The 10,391-nt window shown below is 37.8% G+C and overlaps 1 pseudogene; it reads left to right on the top strand.

Moving 5' to 3' along the window:
- Positions 1-242: 242 nt before the first annotated feature.
- On the top strand, positions 243-1,523 carry LOC102599727 (inorganic pyrophosphatase 1-like; annotated as a pseudogene).
- The last annotated feature ends 8,868 nt before the right edge of the window (positions 1,524-10,391 follow it).

Here is a 10,391-nt window from a genome sequence, read left to right as displayed (position 1 = left end):
AAATCCTCCCAACTAGTAAATGAAAAGTTATTTCTACCATAAACCAAATTTTTTTTATCGAATGTAGGATCAAAAGCTAACGGCTAATATCCAAAACCAAGTGACTAAAGGAATTTGCGTTAACTTCCCACTAACTTATGTAATATTCCTTGGCATCTTCTTCTTTTTTTTGTACTTTTTTCCCTCACTATAAATCTCCCTCTCCATATGTTTGGTGTTCACAAACCCAAATACTTCCCATAACAAGAAGAATCAGTCTTCTCTCTTTTCTCGTCTCTAGTTCCTCGATAATTTACTCAAAAAAAAATGGCTGGAATTGTAGTGGTTTTTGACTTTGACAAGACGATTATTGACGTGGATAGTGATAATTGGGTGGTGGATGAGTTAGGCGCCACTGATTTGTTCAATCAACTTCTCTCCACTATGCCATGGAACACTCTCATGGTTAGTTTTCGTTTTCTCTTCATGTTTTTTTCATACTAAAGTTTTATGCTTGTCTCTCGAATTTTGTCCCAACAGTAGAGCTGATAATTTCTGTTGTGTTTCAAATAACAGGATAGAATGATGGAGGAGCTTCATGTACAAGGCAAAACTATTGAAGAGGTATTGAAACGGGTTCCCATACACCCCAGGATTGTCCCAGCCATTAAATCAGCTTATGCATTAGGGTACAACTACAGCTTCTTCCTTTTTAATATCAGAGAATTTTTTTATGGGTTTAAACTAATTGAATGTGTGTTAATTCAGGTGTGTAATAAGCGATGCAAATGTATTCTTCATTGAAACATGTTGGAATTAGGGATTGTTTCTCTGAAATCAACACAAATCCAGGCTACGTCGATGAGGAAGGCAGGCTTCAAATCCTCCCTTATGTTGATTTTCAAAAATTTCCTCATGACTGCAATCTCTGCCCTCCCAACATGTGCAAGGTAACTAATATTAAATCCTTTAATTTAGATTTAATATGAAATAATTAGGTAATTCTTGAATTAGTTTTTTCATTGAGATTCTGTTTATTGCAGGGTATGATAGTAGAAAGAATTCAAGTCAGCATGGCTAAGGAAGGAAAGAAACGAATGATCTATCTAGGTGATGGAATCGGCGATTTCTGTCCCATGGAAAGAGATTTTGTGATGCCAAGAAAAGATTTCCCAGCCTGGAATTTGATAAACGAAAACAGGACACTAGTAAAAGCAGGTGTCCACGAGTGGAAGAATTGGAGCACATTCTTCTACAACTGATCAACACAATCACTGTTGAAGAAAGCCAACTGTTATCAGTTGAGTGCAAATTCCAGACGATGTCCAAAGCAGCTCATGGAGCCTTGCCACGGCCTCTTCCAGTACCTTACTAAACACAAATGGGCTACCAGATTGTTGTTCTTTGTATTGTATGTATGACATATTTTCTATCAAAACTTAAAAAGTAACATCTTGTTTGAGTTCACAACACTCTTAACTACTCTTTTAGGAAAATGAGTCTTTCTCGATTCAATTTAACTCAGAATTTTCGACGCACCACATAGAGTAAAAAATTATTAAAATTGTACTCAAATAATATACATGAACTTATAATTTTTAAAATATAATGGATTTAATGCTAAGAATTTAAACATTTTGAACCTATAGAGTTTAAGTCTGTTTGGTTAGGCTTTTAGGATGCAAAAACACTAAATTAAAATTCTCAAAAAAATTCTTATCAAAATATTACTGCTCTCTCCATATTTTCATTTGTTTGACCTATTATGACTTGGCATGGAGTTTAAAAAAAATAATGAATTGAATTTTGTGGTTTTAAATTAAAGATAAGTCAAATGTAACAAGCTTAAACTTGTCAAGTGGAAAATAGGAATTACAAATTAAAGTTGCTAAAAAGGAAATGAGTCACTCTTTTTTCAAACGGTTTAAAAAGGAAAGTAGGTCAAATAATAGAGATATTTTTGGACAAAATTATTAATGATAAGGGTATTTTTAGACCAAATTATAAGTGAGATAATTTTTATTTAATTTCAAATAGCTTTAAAATAATTTAACCTTTTTCTGTATTATAAATCCTGGATTTGTCCCCGCCTTTCTATAAACTCCATTACTTGTTTTTATTGAATAATTTTACAATATTTCTGCCTTCCGATGGTAATTGGTAGGTAAGGTGCAAAGAGGATTATATTATTAATCATCTCCTTAATTAAACTGGCGAGACCTGGTATCATGTCCCGACACTTTGCTACTCAAATTCAGCATCAGAATAAGGAAGAAGAATCTAGAGTTGTCGAGTCCATTCAAATTTTGTTTCTGTATTACCACATATTTTATAGCCTAGTTCCTGACACTAGGCTCTCTTAATTCCAGTCCATTCAAATTTTGTTTCTGTATTACCAAATTGTGTTGTCTTCCTTCTCCATTGTTGGGTTAACAAAATATGAGTTATAGTACCTCTAGAATATCAATGGAGTAAGAGATCAAAATAAGATGTGTTTTAGGGCAGTTAGAATTCACATACTTCTCAATATTTGTTTCATTGAAAGAGCGATTTAAAACGGATAAATATTATATTTCTGTGTTCATTTCTAGAATTGTCTAGTACTCAATAATTTTCAGTTGAACTCAAAATATTTTCTCTCCCAATTATTCTACGACATGATTAATGTATAGGAGTTGCATTTGGGAGATGTAAGAAGTCAATATTCTTTTACATACAAAATGACAACAAATAGAAGTTGAAAAGAACATACAAATATATTATAACAGAGATTTACTAATTACCTCTTAAGAGAGAAAAATGATTCAAATGCTAAAAATAAACTTTCGGTCTTATCTATTATCGATGCTTTATGAAATAAGAAAATACAAACTTAATGTCAAGATGTGCAAAGGACAGATAAAAACATCGAGGAGGAGGATCCACTTATGGGTACACAATGTTTTGGTTAAAAAATAGAATGATAAAAGTATATTTCCAGGTCTTGGTAGAAACCTTGTTCATAAATTCAAATTCTTCTACAAAACAGTTAAAAGTCATTCCATATTAAGTTCATCTTTTACCTTTTTTCCCTCACTATTTAACTAATCCCTAGTCTTGGTATTGTTGCTGAAGGTTTTACCTAGGCAACGAAGTACTGAAATAATAATTACAAATGTAAAATTTATTGAATACATACCTTGACAGAAGTTCTTTCATAAATTTCTTCAGATGTCATTGCCTCATTAGGAGGTCTTTTCAGCGGAAAAAATAGAAATGGTGGCATTTTAGTTCACCCACTTCCATCAGTAAGATCAATTTAAAAGTAACGTTTGTTACAAGTAATTTTTGTAAATAATCTTTTTATCATTTATATAGTAATTTATCAACTCAGATCTTGGGGATAAGGACTCATATGTATTATTATGCTCAACTTGTCTTGGAGTAATAACCCTGCACATGTTACAAAAATTAACTTTAAGACTATTTTTTATGCTAAGACAAACAAAAGAGGGAAAAAAAATGGGTACACTTATATCAAGATAATAAGATGCTCATATATTCTGTTTTGACAATAACAGAGTAAGGTCACAACAAATTGATTGTTCCTAAAAGTCTTGAAAATAAAATATAAAATATATAGATATTTTATGATTGAATGTCAAGTTGATTTAAATAAAATATTTTAAGTATACGTGCTGGTTGTTCATAACTCTAATCTTTTGGCACTTGATTGAATGACTACCTGCAATTTTACAGGATCACTACCATATCTATGTTTGAAAATTTGTAATGTATTTTTGTAGAAGAAGAAGATATTTCCAAATGTATAATGAAAAGAAATTACTAAATTCTATCTCTGAATTTGTTCAAACGTTGCGACATTAAGCTTTGTTAAGATATAGGCGTCCACTAAGAGTCAATGGATCAGGTCCCTTGACATGATAAGAACAATAATGCCAGCAACAACATTAAGTAAAGCAATACAAGCAAAACAACGCAAGCACTTTACGTGGAAACCCCCTTGCTCAAGGACGGTGAAAACCACGACCTATCCTCACAGGCTTTTCAAACCAAACTCCATTTCTTCCGAATAGAGCAACGATTCAGATTACAACTGCTTGCAACCTAGTAATTTACCTCTAAATTTGTTCCCCCTAAATGTAGCAACCTCACTACAAATAGAGCAACTAAGCAATATTGCTATTACCCACTAAGCTACCCGACACTGAGTAACTTAGAATCCACTAAGCAACACACGGTTGCCCACTAACCCACCTAACACTAGATGACTTAGGATTTGACTAAGCAGCAAACAACGTTGCCCACTAAACCAGTTAACCTCAACTGATTTAGACTTTGAACTAAACAAACAAAAGATCTAATTCCTTTATAACTCAGGATTAGATTTACAACATAAGCACGGAAGTAAAAACCTAAGACAACTAAGACGCAAGCAGCTCTATCTGGTCCCTGTTGTTCTTCAGGTGAATACTTCTTAAAGGGAGTGATTTTTGCTTTTGTTCTTGAGAGATTTTCAGGATGCAAAAACTAAGGTTGTGTCTATTGAAGGATGTCCTTATTGAGAATAGACACAACCTTCAAGGCCATGCCACTGACCGAGGTTTCTGCCACACTTGGAGACCGTGCACCAACCTCACCTAACTTGTGTACTTTTTTCAGCTGTCAATTGTACGAATAATGATGCAAAGGATCAGGTCCCTCTGTTTGTCGAATCATCAAAACTGCAAATAACATTTTCCTCTTTTTTGATGATAACAAACTCATAATACCCCATGTTTCCTTCTCCACTTCCACCGGTCACTTCCCCCTGTCTAAGCACACTTCCTCTAAGCAACACTTCCTCTACTTTCCCCTGTCCAAGCACACTTCCTCTAAGCACCCAAGTTTTCCCCCTTTTGGCATCATGAAAAAAAAAAGACAGTAAACCAAGATTAAAAGTAAGTCTGCATAGAAAGACCATAACCTTTGGCAACACATCATAGAAAGAGTATTAGACAGGGAAACATCACAACAAAACAGAAGTCCTTTTCATTGCACAAAGAAAGCATTCAATACATTGACAATAAACTGCTAAAGAGAATCCGGGACACTGCCCACACAAAAAGAAAGGATAAAGATAGAGGGAATTAGGAGGATGGGGGCTGATGGGTGAGGGATTTGATGACAAAGGTGAGCCGGTCGTTGGCATATTCATGAGTTTTGATCAACCTCTCTTGAAGATCATCAGTTTGAGACAGAAGGGCTGCATTTTTCAGTCTTAACTCTTTAACCTCTTCAGTACCAGGTCCCTCAGTTTGAGCTTTGGTTAGTTGTGCCTTAAAGAGTGTCATCTCAGCGTCTTTCTTCCCCACAAGTGCAGTCATTTCTTTCGGTTCAAGCTTGAGTTGATCCCGTTCAGCCACGAACTGAGACATTTTGCTCAGTTGTCCTGTTTGACCCTCTATACACTCACACTCAACCAAGGTACTACGAGAGATGGATTGTTTAACAGTGCAAACAGTACCTGTTCCCACTCAGACTTTTAGATGGTCGAATACCTTTGTGAGGAAATATACATACCACATGTCGTGCTTGCCTTTATGTTCTACAACCGTCTTATGCATATGTTCCAACATGAGTGCTGGCAGATTCAGTGGTTCGAACTTGCAGAGTGATTCCATCAGGAATAAATCGGCTGAAGTGGCAACTGTACGCTTCTCAGATCGAGGGAGAACTACCTTGTTAAGAAACTCAAACAACAATTGGTATTCTCCTTTCATGAGCTTCTTTTGAATACCTGCCGGTGCATGTCCGGAAGTTTGGAACATTCATTTGCAAAGTGCTTAGTGCAGAGTTTTCTAATCACGAATATGATCCCTTCTCTAGGTACTTCCAGGATTTCCCACAACATCTTCTCGTTTAGATGTACCCTTTTATCTCCCACCATCGTATGAAGGCTTCCATCCTCATTGAACTTCACATTGTAATAGAATTCCCTCACTTGGTCTTCATGCATTATGGGAGATTTGGTCATGAACAGGTGAGTCCATGATTGAATCTCCACTAGATCAGCCAACGAGTTCATTCCTGACTTCTTGATGATCGTGGGGTCAAAAACTCTCCCACCCAGGACCTTCTGCACATGCAGATTGTTAACAATGTCCAGCTTGGTGTCCTCCTTTTCATTCTGCTTCCTATTGGTACTAGGTCCCTTTTCTAGTGTGTTCTTGGCAACACACACAACCTCCATTTTTCCCTTTGATTTTGCCTTCACTTTCTTCTTAGGTGTTTCCTTAGCCTTTCCTTTTGTTGCAGCATCAACCCATTTTACAGAGAGATCGTTAGATTTTCCCTTCCCTTTGGACTTTTCTTGTTCCTCATTTCTCCTTTGTATCTTAGCCAGTGGGATATCCTCTGACTCGGTATCATTCTCAGAAAGTTCATTTGGGACCGCCACCACTCCCTCAACAGGTATATCAATCTCCATTTTACCAGCTTTTCTCCTTCTTCTATTTTCTTCAGTGGTTGCTTTTTTGACTTTAAAGCATCTCCCATAAATTTCTGATTGGTTGCTCTGGTGAAAGGTTTTCTCTTAAGTGTCTCATCGACGACCTTCTCTTTCCCTTTCGCAATAACAGGCACCATTCTCTTCTGTACTGCCCATCTGAGTGGAGTGTTGTCCTCATCAGTGTCGTCTGAATCACTAGTAGGAGGAAGTCCAACATCTGGTGTTCTGTCAAATATTGGTTCAATGTTCTCAAGATGAACTTCTCCAAAGTCACTGCCTTCATCATTCCTCAGCCCTTCCCTTATCTGTGTAAGACTTTCTATGACCATGCTCTCACTAGCGGCAAGAATATTTGATTCAGAATGCTCACTCTCCTGAAGGTCATCATCAAACAGACAGTCAGACAGCATTAGACAACAATGACAAGAGGGGACCAGGTTGACATGAGGGGGCTGGATTATTAAGATCTATTGGAAACAGGGGAGTAGGACAACTTGTTTCAATAGCGTTTACCGGAGAAGTGGTTAACGTTTTGGTCGGAGAGGGAACTTCAGAAGACAAGTAAAATTCTACAGGGTCTATTTCATTCGGAGTACCTAGTACATTCCTAGGAGGAGAAGGCAATTGAGACATGGTTAGAGAGAGCAGAGAGAAGAAAACTTGAAGGAGAAGAACTAGGGTTTCTATGGAAAAATTAAAAGACGAATTTGAAATGACTGAGAAAAAGACTTGAGGGAAGAGATATAAAAAGGGTTGAAAGGATGTGTCAGGTCCCTAAGAGACGCGTCGCTTGGACTTAAAGCGATGGGAAAAAATGGTCAGAGTGACCGATGACTGACACGTGGAGGTCTCAACGGTTCTCAATGACAGTTTTAAAATCAATGAAAAGAATACTAACCTTTAGACGGGACTAGGTCCCTATCTGAATGCAGAGAGAAAATTTACTTCTGAATGGTTGAGAGCCTTCCTTACTTATCCAGTTTCCACTAGTGTATACCTGTAAACAGAGGTACAAGATTGATCTAGCACACAAGGCATTACAATTAACAAGGATACCTGCCCTGCAAATCATAGTCATTGAGGGTTGGATGCCTAGAAAGATACAGCTCAGTCCAACTTCAACATCCCTAGATTCAGCCTATTGGTCACGAACTAATCTTTGCTCAAGGCCTTGGTAAAGATATCAGCGATTTGATCCTCAGTTCTGTAGTACTGCATACAAATGGTCCCGTTTTCAACATTATCCCTTAGAAAGTGATGCCTAATATCAATATGCTCGGTTCTCTTGTGTTGAACTAGATTATTCCCATATTGGCAGCACTGGTATTGTCACATAAGAGAGGGATAGTGTGAGTGAGAATTCCAAAATGCTCCAGGTGCTGTTTTATCCAAAGTAGTTGTGCACAACAAGAAGCAGCAGCCACATATTCTGCCTCAGCTGTGGAAAGGGCCACAACATTTTGTTTCTTAATTCCCCATGAGATGAGTGAGGAACCTAGAAAGTGGGCCATTCCAGAAGTGTTTTTCCTGTCTACCTGATAACCTACAAAATCTGCATCTGCATACCCCACTAATTCAAATGAATCCCCAGCTAGATAGAACAAGACTAGGTCCCATGTCTCTTTCAGATACCTCAAAATCCTCTTGGCAGCCTTCAAGTGTGACTCTCTGGGACAAGCTTCAAATCTTGCACACATGCCTACGCTGAACACTATGTCAGGTCTGCTTGCTGTTAGCTACAACAATGAACCGATAATTCCTCTGTACATAGTCTGATTTATAAGGCACCAGAATCATCAGCTCCAAATTTTGAATTAGTACCCATGGGGGTGTCAATGGTCTTTGAATCAGTCATGTGAAAATTTTTCAGCAATTCTTTGATATATTTATCTTGACAGATTGAGATCCCATTTGGTGTTTGCTTAATCTGCAGAGCCAAGAAGAAGGTCAGCTCTCCCATCATGCTCATTTTGAATTCATTTCCCAATTAGAGTGGCAAATTCTTCACATAGGATCTCAGATGTAGCTCCAAAAATGATGTCATCCCCATACACTTGTATGATAAGAAGCTTTTTCCCTATAGTCTTCAAAAACAAGGTATTGTCAATCTTGCCTCTCTTGAAATTATTTTTCAACAGAAAGCTGGACGGCCTTTCATATCAGGCTATATGAGCCTGTTTCAGTACATACAGAGCCTTATCCAACTTGAACAGATGATTTGGGAGGTTAATATCCTCGAACCTAGGTGGTTGTTTTACATACACTTCTTCCTTCAGGCGCCATTTAGGAATGCACTTTTGACGTCCATATGGAACATCTTGAATTCCATATAGGCTGCAAAGGCAATGAGAATTATGATGGCCACCATTCTGGCAACAAGAGCAAATGTTTCATCATAATCAATGCCTTCTTCTTGATTATAGCCTTGAACCACCAACCTTGATTTGTTCATTGTGATAATACCATTCTCATCAAGCTTGTTTCTGAACACCCACCTAGTTCCAATAATAGTTTGGTCAGCAGGTCAAGGGACCAGGTGCCATACTTTGCTTCGTTCAAACTGATAGAGTTCTTCTTGCATGGAATTCACCTTGTCAGCATCTGTCAAGGCCTCCTTGATGTTCTTTGGCTCAATGCTGGATATGAAGGCTGAAAATGCAACCAAGTTTCTGACCTTGGATCTGGTCTGCATCCCAGAATTCAAAGGAGAAACAAGAATGTCAAGATGATGAGATGACTGATGTTTCCACCTAGACTGAGCATTAAGAGGCTGAGCCTGATCTGTTTGCTCTTCTTCATCTCCAGAAACATTTTCTCCAGGTTGGGAAGCATCGTTTGCATCAGCATTGACAGATGCACCAGGTTCCTCCCCAGGCTCATCATCTTCTTTTACTTCTTCTGTTGACTCCTGATCAGTAACTCCTAGATCTTGACCACCTTCAATTACAGATTCATTCACTTCATCTCTCTGAATCTAAAGGAGTTCTTCCAGTTCATCCTCATCTCTATTATTTAAGTCTGACAAGACACCAGCTTCATCAAAGATCACATGAATGCTTTCTTCAATGCATAAGGTTCTTTTTTTGTAGACTCTATAGGCCTTGCTGGAGGATGAGTAACCTACAAATACTCTTTTGTCACTTCTAGTATCAAATTTTCCTAGATCATCCTTCCCATTGTTCAGCACAAAACACTTGCATCCAAAAGCCCTTAGATAGTTCAACTTGGGTTTTCTGTTATAGAGTAGCTCATATGGTGTTTTGTTCAGCAGGGACCTGATTAAGCATCGGTTGGTCACATAGCAAGCAGTATTGACTGCTTTAGCCTAGAAATACTTCGGAAGATCAAAGTCTGTCACGCCCCGAGCTACCCCCGAGACGCGGACACGGGACCAAGGACCACAAGTGTGTAACGACCCGGAAAATGATAGAGTGAAACTAGAGCCTCACATGTGAGTTTGGAGTCGAGAACTTAATGAAATGATTATATTTGAATTTGACCCAAAAAGTTCTTAAAAATGTGCTTCGGAAGTTACCGGAAACTTGTTTAGCTGTATATAAAAAGATCCGTTTCGTTTTTCGAAAATCCGACTTCATATTCTTGTTTAGGGGGTCAAATTGAGTGGGAAATGGGTCTAACCCAAATTTTAGAGCAACCGTATCAAAATCCGAAAATTCCAAGTGAAGCCTTTTTCGAGGGTCTACTTTGGAGGGTCATATCTCCTAGCACACAAATTATTTGGCTGGCCAATAATATATCCATGGAAAGCCCTTTGAGTTAGCTACCTAACGCACTTCGTTTCACCTCATTCGGAGTTCGGACGAAGAAGTTATGCCCATTTTCGTAAAGTCCGTCCGGCAGAAAACGCAAATTCCAGTAGCTATTTTTACTGTTCATTACTGTTCACCCGCCTAAATTTTTT

This window comes from Solanum tuberosum, unplaced genomic scaffold, assembly GCF_000226075.1.
Source record: "Solanum tuberosum cultivar DM 1-3 516 R44 unplaced genomic scaffold, SolTub_3.0 scf00193, whole genome shotgun sequence".
Taxonomy (NCBI): Eukaryota; Viridiplantae; Streptophyta; class Magnoliopsida; order Solanales; family Solanaceae; genus Solanum; species Solanum tuberosum.
The sequence above is the reverse complement of the archived record's forward strand: the minus strand, read 5'-3'. Positions and strand labels throughout refer to the sequence as shown.